The 22,557-nt window shown below is 35.2% G+C and overlaps 1 long non-coding RNA gene and 1 pseudogene across 3 annotated transcripts; both read right to left on the bottom strand.

Annotated features, from left to right (window-relative positions):
- Window positions 1-8,000: 8,000 nt before the first annotated feature.
- LOC147498376 (uncharacterized) lies at window positions 8,001-18,815 on the bottom strand. Of its 3 annotated transcripts, none has more exons than XR_015195474.1 (4): window positions 15,849-16,398; window positions 14,953-15,054; window positions 13,623-13,693; window positions 8,001-8,375 (listed from the first exon to the last, which is right to left on the bottom strand). It is a non-coding gene; the product is annotated as an uncharacterized LOC147498376 (long non-coding RNA). The 3 variants fall into 3 exon arrangements; XR_015195472.1 differs by lacking the exons at window positions 8,001-8,375; window positions 13,623-13,693 and adding exons at window positions 17,651-17,824; window positions 18,681-18,815 and having other exon boundaries at window positions 14,361-15,054; window positions 15,849-16,018; XR_015195471.1 differs by lacking the exons at window positions 8,001-8,375; window positions 13,623-13,693 and adding an exon at window positions 17,651-18,619 and having other exon boundaries at window positions 14,361-15,054; window positions 15,849-16,018.
- Window positions 18,816-20,870: 2,055 nt separating this feature from the next.
- LOC147498375 (secreted RxLR effector protein 161 pseudogene) lies at window positions 20,871-21,632 on the bottom strand (annotated as a pseudogene).
- Between the last annotated feature and the right edge of the window lie 925 nt (window positions 21,633-22,557).

Below are 22,557 nucleotides of genomic sequence, written 5' to 3'. Positions count from 1 at the left end.
ACAGAGAAAGAAATTGTAGCTAGCTAACAAAAGTCATTTTCTATTTATTTATTTAGAAACGATTACAATGAGAAACAATTAGAAAAATGACATTGGACATTGTTAATATTTGTTCTATATATAGATCTATTAAGTCGGATATAATATGTGGAGTGAATTGAATGTGTAAATAAAAGCTTTCTGTAAGATGTCTATGTAGCAAGATTACCATTTAAAAACTTTCAATATAATGTAGATCTTATTTCATGCGTATATAGATCGACTGATTCAAATGATGGAGTGATGATTTTTTCAAATCATCTGTATGGAGGCGACAAAAGGAAGAAATTATGGATGCTAGTCGCATTGCTGAATTACATCTGTTTAACCATGTCGTTAGTCGTACAATCCTTTGATCAATTTTTGCATTGGTTATTGGTCCCCATTCTGAAAATGCTATTATCACCCAACTCCACATGCTGTTCATTGGCACGTGTCGGGCTTCCACTTGATTAACATAATGCAATGAAATGTTGGTTCTTTGAGAGTCAAATTAAATGTAGTGAGTAGTTAGCAGCAAGTGCAGAGTGCATAGTGAAGAAGTTCAGAGGCATTAAAAGCGTTATCAATTGTGCAAACTCACTATGTTATGTGTAGATGATTATAGAAACAATTTTTCAAGAGGCAACTGTAAGAATAGTTGTATGAACACAGCAACTAAAGTAGAACAGAAGGAACAGTAGCAATAAAGAAACAAGGACAGCAGTAACTGGGAATAACCAAGGCGCGGATTAGGCTGTCCTTAAGGAAAAATTTCGCCCCTTCCAATGGTTGAAAGGCAAACGGTGGCGTCTTTCCTCACAGGATTCAATGGTTAACAGCAGCCTGACTTTGCACTAGAACAGACTACTCTCTAGAACAGCAATATAACTCTCTCTGGCGGTTGACAGGAAGAAGAGAAGAAGAAAAGGACTGGTTTTAGTTTTCTGTTTCTCTGAGTTGAGTTTCTGATCAAGTCTATTCTCTCTATGGACTCACAGTCCTATTTATAGAGGTTGGGAGGAAGAGAGACCAACTCCTAATATAACACTGAAACTTGCTGCTCAAGAAAAAAGCAAAACAAGTTTAGGCAATTGGTCAAACCACTACCCATAACAGTAAGCCCAAGCCCAAGCCTGAACCCGACCCGATGTGGTGGATAACCAATGTGGGACTATCTACTATGCACTAAAGTAGAGAGAACACCATTTGTTCATCTCCTCCACTTTGCACACACACACTAGTATTTAGAAATACACAAGAGATTCCAACAATCCCCCACTATTTCAAAATACTAATAGTCCCCCACTATTTTGGAATAGGATATTACAAAAGAAATGGGTTAACGAAATGCCAGAGAGAATCGAAAAAACAATGCATAAGATACTGGTGCTTTACGGGCTTGAACCAGTCATAGGGTAACATGTCGTATAATACGCGGAAAGTGGTGGATTAAAAATCTTTGAACCAACATTCCCTTGTAGTAAAATAGAGGACATGCACCCACATTGCTCTTTCATTATATGCCCGTTTCGCGGTGTTGCGCTTTTTGGCCCTCATTTTGTGTGTTCCATGAATGCTCTAGAGTACTTGCCTGAATACTCATAAGAACCGACCCAGTTCTACATTCACGTAGGTGGATATCCATCAAGTGTACATTGCAGTTAAAATACACTATCTCATTATAAAAAAATGGAGTATGGATTCCAATAAGAGTAAAATAACTCATCATTTCTCATTGCAATTCAAGTTATACTAAGTATACAAAAAATGCTATCTAGTCATAGGGTGGGACATCTCAAAGAAAGACAATAGCATACCAGAGCAACGAGGTGACTTGTTTTTCCCTTTGAACCTAATTCATGGGATCTCCAATCACATAGGTGGGGTTGCCGTCAGTGTCGCCCTCTATCTAAGGCAAAAGTCCCATCCCCCTCGACGTATAACCACTTGCCTCCAAAGAAGTGGTGCGGTTAGACATGTAGCCAAACTAAGTCCAACCTAACATAATCTCTAGCAGCTGTTTGATTAAGTTATATCTCAACTTACATGTATTCTTTTCCCATTGCACATAAGATAACATGTCTTAGCTATTGCAATAAGACAGTTGCAAAGCATATACACATTAGGAGGCTGTTTAGAGCCAATGGGAAGATTTGCCAAGAGGTTGCTAACCCACTCAGCATCATCACATGCCTTTTCTAAGGCGATTAGCTTGGATAATATCCAAGATCGACACTCAATTTCCACCAAAGGTAAACACATAAACATTACTGGATCCAGTTTATAACATATTACCCTTCTAACAATGATGGAAATCTACTAAATATCAGTTCATAATCAATGGCTCTGCTATAGTACTTGGATAATCTGACAATATACATCAAAGTTCCTTATAAGGACACAATGGGTTATCAGCTCAGTATGCCATTAATGTAGGCAATGTCATGTCTCACATACATTATCCATCAAGTACAATTGGCTACCAATGATATTGACATATTTAGTATGAGAAAACACAAGGAGATTATTTTTCATAAGATGGATATATGCCACAAAAGGTGTTAACACATGCTTACTATCATAATACCCATACTTTTCAATGAAAAATATTTCTACTAAGTGCTATAACAATATAATGAGACCAACATGAGTTTTAATTTCTATATTCACCAGTCATTCAATTCTGTAGTGCCCGAAATTCCCCTATACCATCCGGCCGGTCTGGTTTAAGGTACGCTGTGGCCTTCAACCATATTCAAACGTCAACATCTTGACAACTGAATATAGCAGTTACAGAAATGAGTTTAACAACATAATAAACTATCATTTTCAATGACGGTTTATGATGTGTTTCAAATAGGAATTTCTCTGTCTTATACACATTCTCAATGCTAGCACTCATGATATTAAATCATCTAAACAAAGAGAGATTAACACATATGTCTTGCTTTACTCTAAAGAAAGTACACATTTTTTTTATCAACAACGGTACTTTGACATCCATATGACACTAATATGTTGTTGAATTGCTCATGCCATTTATAGGCGCTTGAATCAACTCATACAAAGATTTAACTAAATTGTATACCTTCATTTCATCACTGGTACTACTTGGTATTGTAGTTCCAAGACAACTACTCAACTAGAGTCTTTAGAATTTCAAAAGAAATTCTAGTTATATGAGCAAGGTTTCAAAATAGTATAAATCTTGTCTCTGATTGAAACCCCTTGGCTATTATTATTAGCATTGTATTTTGCAATACAACTATCACGTTTTAGTTTTCTCTTGAAGATCAAATTCAACCTATAGATCCCCCAATAAATCAAGAGTCCAGTTTAGAGGAGTTGTATCCTTCAAAAAGGACACTTCTCATAGATAGACAACTTCCTTATAGGTTAATGAATCTTTCTCAAGAAACATATAAACATCATCACCGTGAATGGTGGAAATACTCATTGATAGTCTTCCAAATTTCTTGTGCAGAAATAATGGGATTATCTTATGTAGTTCATTATGAACATTCAACCACTTTATGCCAATTTCTCAGAAAGCACAACCTCAAATAAAATTAGTATATAAGACATTCAATAATAGTGTGGTATCTACAAAATTGTTATCACGCATGACAACTAAAACAAACATCACTATTATGAGTTTCACCAATGAACATCTACTAGATAGTTCTAGGTCTCAAAAAAATATTTCTTTTAGATTCATTCACAATAGCCTTGGCAAGACACCCCCCACATTTTGAAACATTTTTGGATAGGCCCAAGACCTTTCCATACTTTGTAGTTCAGTGTCTTTCCAATTATCTTGTGAGATGAACTATGGTTAAATAGTGTCATGCATATAGGTCGCCACCCCCCACAGTTCAATGGTTACTCAACCTAATCAAACTTACATGCAAAACACATTATACCGCTACAAACACTAAAAGAAACAACAACAATAATATGCACTCTTATGACAAGAATATACTTTACTCAAGTCTATGATTATGGATCATATAAAACATAGTCATATTATATTCATGCTATCTATATGAAAGGAAATCCACAAGTGATTCAAATGAATTTTAAAGAATAGAACAATTAGATGAAAAAGGTTTTACCCAAGATAATATCATTATCATTCCTTTTTTTTTCATCATTCAACATTCCAACTTACATAGAGAGACAATCCACGCACTTGTACATCACCTTGGCTATTTATTCATAGTCATAGGAGGATAATGCCTAATAAGACAATCCACAAGCATTACATCTCCTTGTCTAAAATAGTCACTGGAGGATATTGTCTAAGAAGACAAACCATTACCTTACATCTCCTTGACTAAATTAGGTTTAAGAGGATATTGATTGTTTCCCATATTGTTTCCTCTCATAGACAACGATGCTCATTACTTAATATATGACATGGTTAAACTTCATGTCAATGTTAAATAATGCATTCATGCCAAACATGGTAAATATCATATCATAGGTTCAGGAAAAGTAAACTTTAACTGTACCCCTCACAACAAAAAGTATATGATATTTAAGCAAATCTAGCCACTGAATATGCAAAACAACTGAGGACTCCACCTCCTCTTATTACATGAGCTCAAGTAAGATAGAATACCCTATCAACAAGACCTCAAGTACTACCACAACATCTAATGGCTCAACCCATTAATGTCTTCAACTAGAAAAATTTACCAATAAACTATTATCAAGTTTAAAGTAAATCCACGATGATTAATATCCAAAACTAGCATGCTACACAACTTTAACATATGTTATATTGGATGTAAGCTACAAGTTACTTCATCTAACATGTATTTTCACAACAGTACAATTATAACCATCGTCTAACAACACGTTCACTCAATAAAGGTAAGCAATTATGCATTGAATACATTATAATTACTATCCAAGATTTGAGTGTGGTTGATATTAACTATCTTAAGGTCTCTCTTAGACCATCTACATACATCTACATATGTACAAAGAAAATAATATCAAACTACTTCTAGTCAAACCAATTAATATCTTAGTGATAAACACGTATAATTTGTTGACTAGGTTATTAAAGAAGTTTAAGCTTAGGGATTTCCCTCCTAAGAAAAACTAGCATGCAACTCAAGGCAAGAATATCACCATATAAACAAACCAAAAGAATTGCAAAGAGTGAAAGAATACGATACCTAACCGATTGAAAAATCGGATTACCATATTTTCCTCCTTCTAGAAAAAACAGTTTAAAAGAACTGTAATTCTGAACCAGCTCAGGACGAATTGGGTATCAAGCCTTATACCACTGGAAATCTCTTTGAATAAGCTATCCAACACAAGAAGCAGATTGCAAAACCGAGCTCTGAGCTGAAAGTTATAGCAGTTTCGTGAACGAAAGTGACGAGCTGTCAAAAAAGACGAACTTTGACATTTTTCTTGATAGAAATCTCATATTTGACTCCCACAAACGTAGGAGAAAGGTCTACAACCATATAGGGTTTGATAAACCACAAAAGATCAATAAATATTCAATCTTTAATTGGTTTCCCTACCAAAAACGAAATTATTAGAAAATTTCTAAAGTCTTAACCCAATAACACAAACAATAACTCAAAGTAAAAGACTTATCTTTTGATTGTCGTATTAAAGCACTCTCCTTTGTTCTACTACAAAAATTCTTTCCTTAAGATTGTAAGAATAGTTGTATGAACACAGCAACTAAAGTAGAACAGAAGGAACAGTAGCAATAAAGAAACAAGGACAGCAGTAACTGGGAATAACCAAGGCGCGGATTAGGCTGTCTTTAAGGAAAGATTTCGCCCCTTCCAATGGTGCAGAAAGGCAACAGTGGCGTCTTCCTCACAGGATTCAATGGTTAACAGCAGCCTGACTTTGCACTAGAACAGACTACCCTCTAGAACAACAATATAACTCTCTCTGGCGGCTGACAGGAAGAAGAGAAAAAGAAAAGGACTGGTTTTAGTTTTCTGTTTCTCTGAGTTGAGTTTCTGATCAAGTCTATTCTCTCTATGGACTCACAGTCCTATTTATAGAGGTTAGGAGGAAGAGAGACCAACTCCTAATAGAACACTGAAACTTGCTGCTCAAGAAAAAAACAAAACAAGTTTAGGCAATTGGTCAAACCACTACCCACAACAGTAAGCCCAAGCCCAAGCCTGAACCCGACCCGATGTGGTGGATAACCAATGTGGGACTATCTACTATGCACTAAAGTAGAGAGAACACCATTTGTTCATCTCCTCCACTTTGCACACACACACACTAGTATTTAGAAATACACAAGAGATTCCAACAGCAACAACTTTGATTATAGAAACATCCATAATACAGATTGGTGTATTGGGAAAAAATTTAGTGTTATACAAATGCACTTCAATATAGCTTATTAGCAAAATACAAGTGTACTGCTCTTTTGTTTTCAGCCCTGGATTCTGGATCCTTGCAGTGATTAATAGATGTTGACATTATATCCTTTCTAAACTGAAAGCGAATCAGATCAATACTAAACATCTGCTGAAGTTGACGTCAGATCCTTATGGTGTACGAAGGGTGTTCACATTTGATAAATGCCAGACCTTTTATTTTGCGTATTATAGTAGCTTTAATTAGCTTATTCCCATGGTGGTATTGCATAATACACGATGCAATTACCACTTGTTTACCTCGAGATTTGATTAGTGTTGTATGTATTTCTTTGCATAGGAATACATTAACACTTTTTTGTAAGTAGTTAGCTCACTTAGAAAAAAAAAAGTACCAACAGAATAATCCATTAATCTGCTAAAAGAATGGATTAAATAGAAAAACATCCGAGTTGTTAGCAAGACTATCACTAAACCACCCATGATGGAACTTTGGCGGCTACGGTCATGAGGAACTTCAAACTGGAAATTGGAAACTCTATCCTCGGTCGATCAGAGCAACTACGTGTCCGATCATCACTATTGAATTCGGTCAGGCGAAGCGAAACAAAGGAAGTTGGCGAGGTAAACGGTGCCTATCCTTTCAATTTCAATAAATACGGATTACCAAGACATACAAACAAGCACCAAACTGGATAAGGTCCTTAACATTGTAGAAAAGCTTCTCTGCTATGACAAATGTAAGATGACTTGGGAGTTCGACCACATGTAAACCCATTTAACTAATTTTGTAATCTTCACAACGAAAGGTAGGGGAGAATTTTTTTATTTCAAAGTTAATTCCAATCAAAATATTTTAAGCTCTTATTTTCTTTATATTTATAATGATTTATCTTTATTGAGATAAGGAAACCTAATATGGAAGTACAGCTTACATAAAGTAAATTTTCACTAACATATTTTTCAAAGAAACTTCCCAATTGCTTTTGCTCCAGGTCAAGAATGCACTTATTGTTTCATTTGTAGCATTCGCTTTCCAAAGATTATCATCTATAATTTAGAGCCACGAGAACAATATTCAAAAACCTTTCATAGTATTAAATACCTCCAAGCATTCCTAGAATCACAATTGGGTCATCCATGAAGTGAAACATTCTTGATTAGCTTTGGATATTACTGGAAACTGAAATACTATCAGGGTACCTGATCATGGATGCGAACTGAAAAATTTCCAAGCTGTGAAAGTTGTTGTTCGTAAAGTTTATTCTTCTTCAAACATTGTATAGCAGCTGCTCAATAGAAACCGTACACCGAAATTCACAAATAGATTCCATATGTAACCAATTATTAAGTAGGAAACATAGTGACATCCAACAAATCTGTTAGCTCTTATAGTTAAACTCTCATTTCACCCAAACATAATCTATCAACCCTGCACTTGACACATTTAGGATTGGATAAAATAGACACATCTTGGAAAGAAAAGAAACAACATGAGTAAGATTTCCAGAATTGGGATACCGATCGTCAACCGGGCTAAAATTCTTGGTTTTTTTGTGATATCTACCAACTTCGAGCACCCGTTTCTTGCTTTGTTGGTGGGAAGACAACCACATCAGTTGTCCCTGCTATTCTTGTTGTCGCATTGACTCCGCCTGACTCTAACGATGCAGCAGCAACATGCTCATTTTTGGAATCTTCAGTGACAGGGTTGGATATAAAATAATTTCGTGACTTTGTTCATCTTCTGGAGAATGGATCATATCCTTCTTCACCAGCCTCCAAACTTGTGTTAACTGGTTTTTTCTCAGAGGCATTCTTGAAGTTTTCGGCCCTATTTTTCTTGTTCATCTTTACCTATCGCACAACCTTAAGTTCTTTTGCTTTGCCTGCCTAGAAGCCTCTAGTTTCTGGAGTCTTGCCTCGATCCTCTCCATTTCTTCCCTATTCAGCTCGCTCTCTGCCACATTTGTGCTAACCAAAACAGTAGATAATAAATCCTGATAAAGTTTATCTACAATAATAGAAGATGAAAATAATGTAGGACTATAAATTAAAAGATAACTAATTAAACACGACCTAAGAAGTAAAAGGGCCGCTAATGTCATAAATAAGTAAGAAAATCAATTAAAAAGAAATACAAAAGGAGAAAATGGAAACATCCAACAATGAGTAAACTAAGATGTCTCCAAAACTAAAACTTTTTGTGTTGATCTCAACAAAAAAAAAGATTGGGAGATATTCATATGTCCAAAAGCGAGTGCAATAGGCAAAAACAAATGAGAAGATACTTAAAGAATGAGTTCCAAGTCTAAGAAGAATTTTACAGCCATGGATAAATGACTCAAAGGATGGCAGCTTGCGACACTCTGTTGAAAATCGGGTTCTACCTGCTATTATACCTACCTTTACTCTGATGATCGCAGTATATTATGCAGCCATGGATGAATGACTCAAAGATGGCAGCTTGCGACCCTCTGCAGAAAAAGGGTTTTACCTGCTATTATACCTTTGCTACATTGAAGGCAACATTTATACTAAATTCAAATGAGTCAATGTGCGAGAAGGCTTTGTTATATGTATGTCAGAATGAAGTTCTAGTAGTATACAACAAAAATGACCAACAATATAGTCTTGTATAGAGTTTGAGTATGTACTGATCTTTTAGACTGACACCAAAGACACGGAGCAGCATACTATGAGGTACTTCAGTTTCGAATAAGAATGGGCGTCCATCTTATATAGTAGATATTTACGGTAACTGGATTGTGTACAAATTATAAGAAAAGTGGAAGTGTCTGACATGCAGTTGACCCTCCTCCTATATCTGGGATTGGGACCAACAACGCAAGAATGTAACTTGCATTGGCGGAGTTAAAAATGTTTTAAGTTAGTTGTGGATACCCTCCCTTTAATAGTTGCAATCAGGAATGGGTTGGCCTTGTGATTGGTGTACAGTAATGGCAAAGCTTAGGTTGTTGGGAAATCGCTTTATAGTAAAAATAAAAGGTAAGCGTGCATCGGACTTTAAAAAAAAACTAATCAGCACTTGCTAATACAAATAAAAAAACAGCCATTGGAACTTGCAACCGTATGCGAGTATCCAAATTCTACTTAAAAAGTTATAGCTGTTTTTTTGGGGGGACTAACCCTAATGTTTTCTATGAATGGGGATAGTCAGGGGGATCATGCCTTAGACTCTCATCAATGTATTTCAACATTCTATTGAACAGAGGATCATAGCTAAATAAGTTCAGCAAAAATATGTCTATATAGATGTCATTAATTCAACTCTAAATCAGTTAAGAAACAACAGATTAGCAAAAGGTCCACATAAAGCAAACATCCCAGGTGGAGGCACATAAATCTTCCAGCGTAATATAGCTGCATAGTCTATTACTTGATATAATGGGAAAACTTGCCCCCATTATTAGTCCCTGTATTCTCCTTTTTATACCAAGATTTTTAATCTAAAGGGTACCCAAAAGTTTCACCCACCAAATCTTACAAAGGCTTTAAGTGTAAGGGTATCTTTGTCATTCAACAACAAACTTAAAAAACCAAAAAAAAAAACAGAAAAACACGGTAACTTCTCCATTCAAAATATGCGCGAGCCAAAAGACACCGTTTCAACCGCATCTCCCATCTCTGCCTTCTCCATCTCTAACTTCTATTAAAAACTCCATTATAAACTCCAATTTCATTTTCATGTTTTAAAATCCATTACTAACTCCCATTCAAACTCCAATTTCATTTTTTTATCTTCTCTTTTGTATATTCTCTTCTCTACCTCTTATTATCAGTCTCCTTTTTTTTTTTTAAAGAATTGCACTGACGCAATGGATCAGGTTAGTTTTTCACATTTCTTTTTCTAACCTCATCCCTTCTTAGTTTAAGCATTTCGTTTGTTTATTTTATATCATTTTCATTTTTGTGTTTGTTCATGTGTTTCAACGAACAACAGAGTCAGCCATACGGGTGTAAGCAACGAATGCCTGATACTTGAAGAAGGCATCTGCGTAGTATTAGGGATAGAAATAGATATCAAAGGCGGTTTCAAACACCACATTCGTCTACTCATACAGTAGGTATTCACACAACATAATTTTTTAATCAAATTCTCTTTGTGGGTGGAGGTCTTTGTTTATTGACAATCATTTGTCTCGTTTACTGTTTCCCAGTTTCAGCATCACACCCTGCGCGTGTGCGTCTTACCAACATTCGTCGACAGGCTAGATACACAAACACTCCTAACAATCGCATGCAATTAGGTATTTTGATTTTGATTTTGATTTTTTTGTGGTTTCTCATTTTAGTGCAATTAGGTTTCTGCTTTAATTATATTTTCTACTTTTATTTTATCATAGTTTCTGAGTTAACTGCCTGTTTACAAAGTCTACAGATTATCAGGATGTTAACACTCCTACGACATTATGTTTTCTACTTTTATTTTTTCATTGTTTCTGAGTTAACTGCCTGTTTACAATGTCTGCAGATTATCAGGATGTTAACACTCCAACAAAATCAGCACCAATTCGATCACAAATACCTTCAAGGATAAGACTGGGTTTTATAGATGTGCCAGGAATTTTGTTCAACCTGAAGACTTTGAACCATACATTTTACCTCATCCTAGAATTTGCAGCAGCTGTGGAGCCAAACAGTTTGTTCATGAAACCGCTGAAATATGTTGCTCAAAAGGAAGAATAAATCTACCGAGACCAACTGCGCCACCTGAATTAGTTCAACTGTTTCGGGATGGGACTGACCTTGGGCAACATTTCAGAGAAAATATCCGTTCGTACAACCATATATTTGCATTTACTTCAATGGGAGTTGATTTTGATCAAGATCTTGCAAATGGACGGGATGGCGTATACTCATTTCGTGCAAGAGCGTCTATTTATCATAGGATTGGCAGTCTGCTGCCTACAGCTGGTAGAAGGCCAAGGTATTTACAGATGTATATCTACGACACTGATCATGAGGTAGAAAATCGGCATGCTGAAAACCAAGCCTTGCGAACGAATGTTATATCTACGTTAACAAATATCCTTGACAACTGTAATAACCCCTTTGTCGGCGTGTTCGCATAACTCGCCAAAAAGAGGTGATTTGCAAAATTGTCGACTTATTATAAAAGAGTTGAGAACTAATCGCCCGAGATCATGCATTGCCAACGCATCGCAAGTCGCTGCAATATTGATTGGAGATAATGATCCAGAAGGATTGGAACCAAGAGATATTATTGTTCAAACACAAACAGGCCAGCTCCGACAAATCCCAGATACCGCTGGATATTATGATCCGTTACAATATCCTTTAATGTTGCCTTTTGGTGAATATGGTTGGGACTTGGGTGTGCATCGTAGCAATACAAGAAGAATAAGTTGTCGCAGTTACTATGCGTATATTTTGCAGGTATGTATAGACTTCATAAAACCAAATAAGCTATGTGCTTCGCTTTGATATTTTGATTGTGTTGGTTGCTACATTTTGGTTTTTTAACAATACTATGTGGTATATGTTATTGTTGTTAGACAACTAACTTTTAATACTTTCATTTGTTAGAATCCTTCCTATCAAGAAAGAGAGACGTTCAATCGACCTATTTTCATTGGTTCGTCATAATTTTAAGAATATACATGATTTGACGACTTTACTTTTAAAATAAGAATTAACTTAAAATGTTTTAATAAGTTGATATGTTCTAAAATTCACAGCCTGCTATTAGAATTTCTTTTTAAAAAAAAATGGTGAAAACGTGTTCTGGAAGGGTTCTGTGGAAGAGAAAGGACACTTTTTCCCGTCAATTTCCATAGTTCATTACATTTGCTTATAAAAAGCTTTTTTTTTTCCTTAATTTTTTTATATGCCTTTGTATACGCTGAATGTTCTTTGTTTACTTTTGAGATATGGATTGAATTTGTTGTGGAATTTGTTGGATTAAAGGCAAACGCAGTTTAATTTCTCTATTAAGCGAAACCCGTTTTGGAGTTCTTGGGTTTATCATTTATTTTGATATAATCATATGATGTTTTTGCATTATTCTGTTGGAAATGATTTTTGTTTTTAAATTTCAAATTATAAAGGATTTTATTGGAGAATATCAACAGTTTAAGTATACGATGTCTTTTGCTCATTAGTATTGCCCCGTGTATTACAAATTCTAAATTCTCATGTTCGCTGCTACTCAGATTCGGCCTTCTGAAGTCTCATTGTTTCTTTTGGGATGTCGCCTTCTACAACAGTTTATAGTTGACATGTGTGTCAAAATTGAGACGATGAAAATGAGATTTTATCGGGATAATCAGCAAACTATTAGGTCCGTGTTGTACCAGGGCATTCAGGATGCACTAAACTCTGGGGAGACACATGCAGGTACCTTATATTTTTCGCCTCTATAATAACATCATCTTCACATTGGTTTTCTTCATTTTACATTGCCTATTTATTTAAAACTTAAGAATATTCACTTATTATGAATAGGCAACATTGGCAAAAGGATAATACTCCCACCTTCTCATATTGGTAGCCCTTGGGATATGCATCGCCGCTATCAGGATGCAATGGCGTTGGTAAGGAGGTATGGGAAACCAGATTTATTTATAACTGTAACGTGTAACTCATCTTGGCATGCGATTACTCGAGAAACAGAAGTTGGCCAACGTACACAAGATAGACCTGATTTAGCCACTAGAACATTCCATTCTATTTTAGAAGAACTTAAGCATGATTTGTTTCGGAGACATATTTTGGGTCGAGTTATTGCACAAGTTCATGTTATAGAATTTCAGAAAAGAGGCCTGCCTCATGCTCATTTTCTGATCATCCTACATGAAAATGATAAAATAAACAATCCTGAGGATATAGAAAAATTTGTTTCTGCTGAAATTCCCGATCCCAAAACTGAACCTGATTTGTATAGTGCAGTAAAAAATCATATGATGCATAATGCATGTGGAACTGTTAATAGGAGCGCAGTTTGTATGAAAGATGGTAGATGTAGGAGTGGATTTCCTAAGTCATTTGCACCTACGACTTCGCATGGTACTGATTCGTATGCTACATACATGAGACGTGATAATGGAAGACATGTTGGTATAGGAAAATACACGTTAGACAACCGTAATGTTGTTCCGTATAATCCTTATTTGCTATTAAATAAGGATGGCAGCTTGCGACACTCTGTTGAAAATCGGGTTCTACCTGCTATTATACCTTTGCTACAGTGACTGCAGTATATTATGCAGCCATGGATGAATGACTCAAGGATGGCAGCTTGCGACCCTCTGCAGAAAAAGGGTTTTACCTGCTATTATACCTTTGCTACATTGAAGGCAACATTTATACTAAATTCAAATGAGTCAACGTGCGAGAAGGCTTTGTTATATGTATGTCAGAATGAAGTTCTAGTAGTATACAACAAAAATGACCAACAATATAGTCTTGTATAGAGTTTGAGTATGTACTGATCTTTTAGACTGACACCAAAGACACGGAGCAGCATACTATGAGGTACTTCAGTTTCGAATAAGAATGGGCGTCCATCTTATATAGTAGATATTTACGGTAACTGGATTGTGTCCAAATTCTAAGAAAAGTGGAAGTGTCTGACATGCAGTTGACCCTCCTCCTATATCTGGGATTGGGACCAACAACGCAAGAATGTAACTTGCATTGGCGGAGTTAAAAATGTTTTAAGTTAGTTGTGGATACCCTCCCTTTAATAGTTGCAATCAGGAATGGGTTGGCCTTGTGATTGGTGTACAGTAATGGCAAAGCTTAGGTTGTTGGGAAATTGCTTTATAGTAAAAATAAAAGGTAAGCGTGCATCGGACTTTAAAAAAAATAATAATCAGCACTTGCTAATACAAATAAAAAAAAACAGCCATTGGAACTTGCAACTGTGCGAGTATCCAAATTCTACTTAAAAAGTTATAGCTGTTTTTTGGGAAACTAACCCTAATGTTTTCTATGAATGGGGATAGTCAGGGGGATCATGCCTTAGACTCTCATCAATGTATTTCAACATTCTATTGAACGGAGGATCATGGCTAAATAAGTTCAGCAAAAATATGTCTATATAGATGTCATTAATTCAACTCTAAATCAGTTAAGAAACAACAGATTAGCAAAAGGTCCACATAAAGCAAACATCCCAGGTGGAGGCACATAAATCTTCCAGCGTAATATAGCTGCATAGTCTATTACTTGATACAATTTAACCCATGCTATAATGAATAATCATATCTTAATCAAGGCATCATGACAGGGGCACTCCTGTTTCTTAGACAATTTCAATTTTTTTTCCTGCAGCAGTGCAACAGTCCAGAGGATGTGCATTATATTAATCTTGGCAGTCCTTTAAATATTAGTTGCCATCCCTAGTTCAAGGATGATGAAATGAGGTTTCCCTCTATACTCCACATCCTGTTTCCATTTAATGGAGGATCGCTAGAACATAAGTAAACAAATAACTAAGCAATAACAAATGGAAGATCCAAAAGAAGTACAACAATGAGAGGAATTGAACGTATTCAATATTGACCTTGATGCTCTTGGCTGTAAGCTGTAACACTCGGCTTCTTCCCAATCCTCTATTATATGTAATTGAGCAACATGCATTGTCAGATTGAGATGAATGCAAAGCCTGAAAAATGTAGCCCATTATGTGCCAGTAACAAAACCACATAATAAACAAACAAATTTATGATGAAACTGTAGAATACACCATATTAAAGTTACAGTAAATTAAACTCAACATTATACGACAGTTAAATGCATATGAAGAAGTTGACAATCAATTGACACATTCTATGAAGGCTAAAATATATTGTATTAATCTGATTTGCTTTACACATAACACAATCCTTGGTAAACTCAAATTTAGAAACCTTTCAAGCATTGATTCTACTGAGATACTTTTGTTCCGATCTCTATAATCACACGTTAATACTTAACTTATATTCACTATACATAACTCATTGTGAGAAAAAATATATCAAATACCCCTATTCATTCATTAGGAAGCAAATGGAAACAAAACCATAAACATCATAGATGTTACACAATCATTGTAAACCCTCATCATCGAATGCGTAGGAAATGACATAATCATTTCATAAATTAGTACATGATAAATAATGAAAAGGGAAAAATAAAACCTTAGGAAGCAAGAATTACGAATCTCCATATTTTGATTAGGAAACATTATCGGCCGTTCAACCTGACGTGACTTATAAAAAGTATCATTGTCATTGGAGCAATAAGTTCTTCATTACATATCATTTATGTGGGTCAATAAGAAAGGCATTGGATAAAAATATCCCTAGATGATGATAATAGTTAAAAAGAAACTATATTATATAATCAATTAAAGGTTGGGAACCAAAACAAATACTATATGCCAGTTATTTTTTTTTATAAGGGCATAGAAGACTGTACCTTCTAATCTTGAAAGGAAAATTGGGGACGAAAACAATCCTAAAGTACTTGTTCCCACCATAAACTGCATGTAACAAAACACCTATCACATCTATGAAACCCAGTGCTTATCCTTGTTGGCCTTGTGGATTGAAGCGGTGTTCTTGCACGCGTTTTGAGATTGTGATTATCTAAAAATTGCACAATCAATCAATTAATGTAAAAATGTAACAATGCATTAAAAACCAATCCTAAATGCTTGTGAGAACTTGTAACCTAAAATTATATGATTGCCAGGCACAGCTAAAACTCGATTGCTTGTGTTTTTAGCCTGATGTCGAAATTTTGTAAAGTGCGTTTGTGTTTGATCTATGAGCGAGGGGATAATTTCCTCAAGGATGCTGATAATGTAAAATAGTAAATGACACATGACACCATTGGCTCCAAAATCTTGGTCCTGTTTTCCACATGAAACATCCATGGATGCCCCCTCCCCTGCGCACTTAAAATGAAAAAAACGAACAAAAAGCTAAGCATGCATGTCTACTATTAATCCTGTTTTTGGGAAATAGCCAATTCACATTATGTTGCAAACAAATACTGATAACTAAGTTTCTTAAAATTAAGTGTAAACAAAATGAATGTGCGACAGTAGTATATAATGAGTTCTTGCAAGAGAGTGCACAAACACAACAAATTTTAGTGCTGAGGAAATCATATAGTAAGCCGGGTTCAGTCAACAAAACAATTATTATTGTCGCTAAACAATTTGAGCTTCTAATGTGAACCTATAATGTGCCTATATAATGGGAAAACTTTTATATATTTTCAGTTCTATATATAAGAAGATGAACAAATAAACCATGTTTTCATTGGCTGCCATTTTTGGATAAAAATAAATGACAACCTTAGGTAAGGAAACGAAGCATGACAGAATACTATATACAATAAGTTAGAGAACAATTTAGTGTGGACAATATATAAATGTAAAAGTGAATGGGCATAAATGAAGAATAAGTTAAATATACTACGTACTAAAAGGCAAAGAACGGGAGAAGTTTTTGGCTATGTTGCATTTAACAATGGTAAAATGAGATAATGTCAAAAGCAATGCATCCAAAGTGCAAGAATAGTTCTTTAAAATGAATGAGATGTCTTCTTACATTGTGAGCCAACACGTAAGATGCACAAAGAGCCACAAAACATTGGTAGCAGACACCCAAGTGAAAATTAATAATATAATAAACAAATAATCCAGAGACCAAAATTTTATAAAGCACTATGAAATCATTCCCAATAAAAAGAAGAAACTAAAGATGTAATTACTATGAAATCTTGAACTGTGTCACGCCTAGTGCAACTTTACAATGACTGCTATCACTCTAGTGTGTAATGGTGAAGGTTATTCTAAACCATTGGCATAATGATCATGAAACATAAAATCGTATTGTGTAATCTTTTATGTGGAAATCATTGCCACTAACTTTCTCGTACCCAACAATTCTACTAATCAACTAATATGTGAATTACATACAAAAGGACACCTACTAACGACACACTTTATCCAATCCAAATTTCAAGTATATTCTTGGGTGCTCAAAGAGACCCAAGTGGAGAATCTACTAAAATGGTGCGTGTGAAACTCAAAAAGGTATTTACTTAGCATTCTATTGTTTCCAATAGGTGGTAGTGCCATATAGACACAGTTGTTAGAAAATTAAAAAGTTCATATCGCAGTCAACACGATAAGTATAATCAGTTGGCAAACAAACTATATGACAGGAAAAGAATAGAATACGTGATGAGAATGAATATTCAATAACCTTAATAGTTTACTCGTTGGTTTTGAAATAGGTATAAAAACGTTGAAGCAACGATCAATCCACTTCTTCTTATTGTAGGTTCAGAAGTATCTTCTTTTCAACTTAATTCTTCCCATAATTGATTGAGTTGTAAGGATTTGTTCAACCCATGAATCAGTTACTGGCAGAGGATGTCTTCAACAAAAGAAAACGGGTGAAGGTTCATTCACAAATAAGTTCATTAGCAATTAATAACACATTACGTTCAAGATCTACTCAATTTCCATCATAACAAAGGAAATATAATGAAACATAATGAACCAAGATTAATGAAAACATTATTTACACTTTCCACGGTTCATGAAAATAGATTGGAAGAGAGATGAATCTAAAATGGATAGTATGGTTAATAATATAATACAACATTCATAGTACCATCCTTAAAATGTATACCTAAGACAATGATTATAGCAGGAAAGACTAAAAATGGAAAAAATAATAAGTAAAACAAATATAACTTGTTATTCAATAAGATAAGTTATTCAAATGTTTTCTATTGCTTTAGCATCTAAGCAAATGGAGAAAAAAAATCCATATCAATGGAAAAGTAGTAGTGGCTTTAAGCGACAAATAAAAGAGGCACTTCGTAGTAATATTATAAACTCCATATTTAATTACACATTGTTAAGTTTGTTCAATACTCATGGAAAAAGATATGTTTACGGAAAGCACAAATGCAAAGTACAGAAAGATCACTCTCTTTTGGTGCCTAGGAGAAACTGGTTCACACACAATCAATTAGAAATCCAGAGACAGCTATAAGCAAAAATACATAAACAATTTTTTTTTTGGATACGCAAAGCCACCAGTAGAATAAAACAATATATAATTGGAAGTCAGAAAATTAATATGAAAGTCCCAAGTGAAGTCAAGTCAATGGCAACAACCCAAACAATGCACTTTCTTACTAAGTAATAGATCAGAGTTGTATATTCGGACAAAACCGTGGTGTTTCCATGATGTATCTAGATATTTGAATACCTAAGCGTACCTTAAATTGGTCCATAATCCCATTTTGAGCGAAACTGTAATGAAGCATTCCTTCACCCACCATGTGTTTGAAATTAACTCTAACAATACTAAAATGAATTAATAAAATGTTTAGAAAGAAATCCAAGAGTACTATGAATTAAGAAATACTAATGAAAAGAGATTTTAAATTTTTTTTATCTGTCAATCAATTTTATCTGTCAATCAATTCAATTTTTTTCTAAACTCTACTTGATAACAAACTAAACAGTGGAAAACAATAAAAGTGCAGTACACGCTTAATTCCACGTAACAAAAAATTAGGAACATAGTGCTATTAGTATTATACTATCAAAATGCATTGGAAAGAATCGAGTGACAATATAGAGTGAAGCATGTAATGGAAACAACAGAGCAACATGTAACAGAATTAACAATACCAACTATAAAATGAAGAACATAAGCAACAATAGTATGGCAATCCATTAGTATAAAGAAACAAAGAATGCACATCCAATCTAGTTCACACATAGTACGTCTTAGTAACAAATAATGCATTCAACTCTCGGGATAATCACCAAGGACGAAAATTGAAATGAACACACCTGAAAAATGGGAGATACAAATCTGATCTAAACAAAAGATAAATGCAAAAAATGAAATTGGGAAATAAACTATGGGCTAAAGAAGAAGAATATATGGGTGAGAGAAAACAAACCTTTTTGGTGGTTGTTCCATTTTGATTTAGAAAATGAAAGACATGAAGTGAAAGAACCTTGATTGTTTGAGAGTCCATTCATTTTTCTTATACATAAAGAAATCAATTCCATCAAACTAATGCACATGAACGTGCCTTGATGCTATGCAAATGCATGAAAGGGAAATGGCAAAAGAAAAATACTATGTGGACTTTTATTAAACTACAAACTATGTGAAATAAATTTCAAACACCATATTAAACATGCCTTCTACCAGTTCTTATTTATTTATCTATGAAGACATTCTATGTAACAATTAAGAGAAGAAAAAAGAAGACAGAGACACACTACTTATTAATTAATTAGCAAAAGGCGAAAGGAGGAAGCAAAGAGTAAGAGGATCACATCATTACTTGCAAATTTATGATCGACTGTCCAGAATCCCATTTTGAACTACACTATTGTTAGTAGTCCTTCTAAGTTCTAACAGTGACCTGTGTTTGACAAAAATACGAAAGCCTCAAACAGATTTTGGGAAGCGCTAATTGATTAATATTAAACAATCCAATAGTAGCAAAATTCAAGTGAAGATCGCCATATTTTAAGGCATAAAAGTTATTTAGGCATTTTTTCAAACAATTAAAAGTTATGTGGAAGAAAATAGAGGAAGAAGAATAAGAGAACCAGACGGGAAGAAAATGCAATGAAACCTGTTTCTGAAGATCGCCATGGAACATTGTACGCATCATTTTTTAATCTGGAAACGAGGTCTAAATGGTGAGAACAAAAGAAGGAATTAATGAATTTGAGAAAGTTAATGAATTTGAGAAAGATATGTGATGGAGTTTCGTTATTTTGCTGGAGAAAGATTTTTTTTTTCTTGATGTTAATTTTTATACGTGTAGATAAACTGGTAAAGTACTCGAAAGTCGAAACGGTGCGTCTGTTTCGGTTTGTTATTCTGCAAAAAGAGAGTGATTGCAAACCGAGAATACATGAATACCCTTGCACTTAAAGCCTTCCGAGAATTTCGCGGGTGAAACTTTTGGGTACCCTTTAGATTAAAAAGTTTGGTCTTAAAAATAGAATACGGCAACTAATAAATGGCGGCTAGTTTTCCCATTATATATAAGATAACTAGCAGATATATATACAAAAAAGAGCTCCATGAATACAGAAGATCTCCTGGATCCACATATCTAGAAAAAGATAATATACTTACTAAGATTACAAAATACTTGCTAAAACTAAATAAAGTAACAAATATTCCAACACCCTCCCTCAAGTTGGTGCGTGGATATCGCACATGTCCAACTTGATAAGAGAGTCAAATGGAGAGGAAACCAGACGTTTTTCTCTCTTTGGTGTTAGGCGCGCCCACGCTCTCAGTATGCCTGGACAATGGCGCGCACGCGCTCCTCTCTTTGGCGACTTCCAGGTTGTTTAGGCGCGCCCGCGCTCGACTTTTGCCTGGACAAGGGCGCGCACGCGCCCAATAGTATTTCAGCACCCCCTCAAGTTGGTGCGTGGATATCGCACATGCCCAACTTGACAAGAGAGTCAACAAGCACCTTGCTAGCCACTGCTTTAGTAAGGACATAAGCTAGTCGGTCTTCAGATTTTACAAATGGAAAAGTAATAATTTCAGCTTCAAGTTTCTCTTTGATAAAATGTCTATCAATCTCCACATGCTTCGTTCGATCATGTTGAGCAGGATTATGAGTTATCTCTATAGCTGACGTATTGTCACAATACAGATTCATTTTCACTTTTGGTTTAAAACCCAAGTCCTCCAACAAATTTCTCAACCACAACAATTCACATACCCCATATGCCATACCTCTATATTCAGCTTCAGCACTTGATCTTGATACTACTAGCTGTTTTTTACTCCTCCAAGTCCCAAGGTTTCCACCTACAAAAGTGAAGTATCCTGAGGTAGACCTTCTGTTGTCGGCTGAACCTACTAAATCTGCATCAGTGTAGCCTTCTACTTTTAGGTGATCATGATTTGAGAACAATAAGCCTTTACCTAGAGCAGATTTCAAATATCTTAATATGCGCTCTACAGTATCCATATGAGGTTTACATGGGTCATGCATGAATTGACTCACAACATTAACTGCATACGCAATATCTGGCCTGGTATGCGATAAATAGATCAGTTTCCCTACAAGCTTCTGATATCTCCCCTTATCGGTTGGAGTTGCATTCAAACACAGAAACATCTTGTGGTTCTGCTCAATGGGAGTATCAACTGGCTTACATCCGAGCATTCCCGTCTCAGATAATAAATCAAGAATATATTTCCGTTGGGATAAGAAAATACCATTTTTTGATCGGGCTACCTCAATCCCAAGGAAATATTTTAGGTCTCCGAGTTGTTTCTCATTTCAAATTTAGAAGCCAGATACTGTTGTAAACTAGAAATCTCCTCATGATCATCACCTGTCACCACCATATCATCAACATAGATAATCAAAGCAGTGATTTTACCTCTTCTGTGTTTTAAAAACAAAGTGTGATCCGAGTTGCTTTGTTTGTAGCTGAACTTCTTCATAGACTTGGTGAACATGCCAAACCAAGCTCTTAGGGACTGTTTTAACCCATACAATGCCTTCTTTAGTTTACAGACCATTGTTGTATCTGAGTATCGGTATACCTAGGGGAGGATCCATATATTACTTCTTCAGTAAGATCTCCATGTAGGAAATCATTTTTTTACATCAAACTGAAGAAGAGGCTAATCTTTATTAGTTGCTAATGACAAAAGTACTCTCACAGTATTGAGTTTAACAACCGGTGCAAAAGTTTCTTGATAATCTACACCATAAGATTGTGTATACCTTTAACAACCAGCCGAGTTTTGTATCTCTCAATAGCCTAATCTACGTTGAGCTTGACTGTAAATACCCATTTGCACCCCCACTGTCTTCTTTCCCTTTGGTAAGATTACAAGTTCCCAAGTGGCATTCTTTTTCAGTGTTGCCATTTCTTCTGCCATAGCTTTGGTCCATCTAGAATCTACTAAAGCTTCCTACATTTTACTAGGAATAGAGACAGATGATAACTGGAATACATAAGATGCATATGACTTGGACAACTTGTGAGATGACACATGGTTGCTTATGGGATATTTCACTTTAGCTTTAGGATCAGGTTCATATTTAATTGGTGGTTGGCCACGGTTAGATCAAGGTG

This window comes from Coptis chinensis, chromosome 5, assembly GCF_015680905.1.
Source record: "Coptis chinensis isolate HL-2020 chromosome 5, ASM1568090v1, whole genome shotgun sequence".
In the NCBI taxonomy this organism is placed as follows: domain Eukaryota; kingdom Viridiplantae; phylum Streptophyta; class Magnoliopsida; order Ranunculales; family Ranunculaceae; genus Coptis; species Coptis chinensis.
This window is presented reverse-complemented; position numbering and strand designations above follow the sequence as displayed.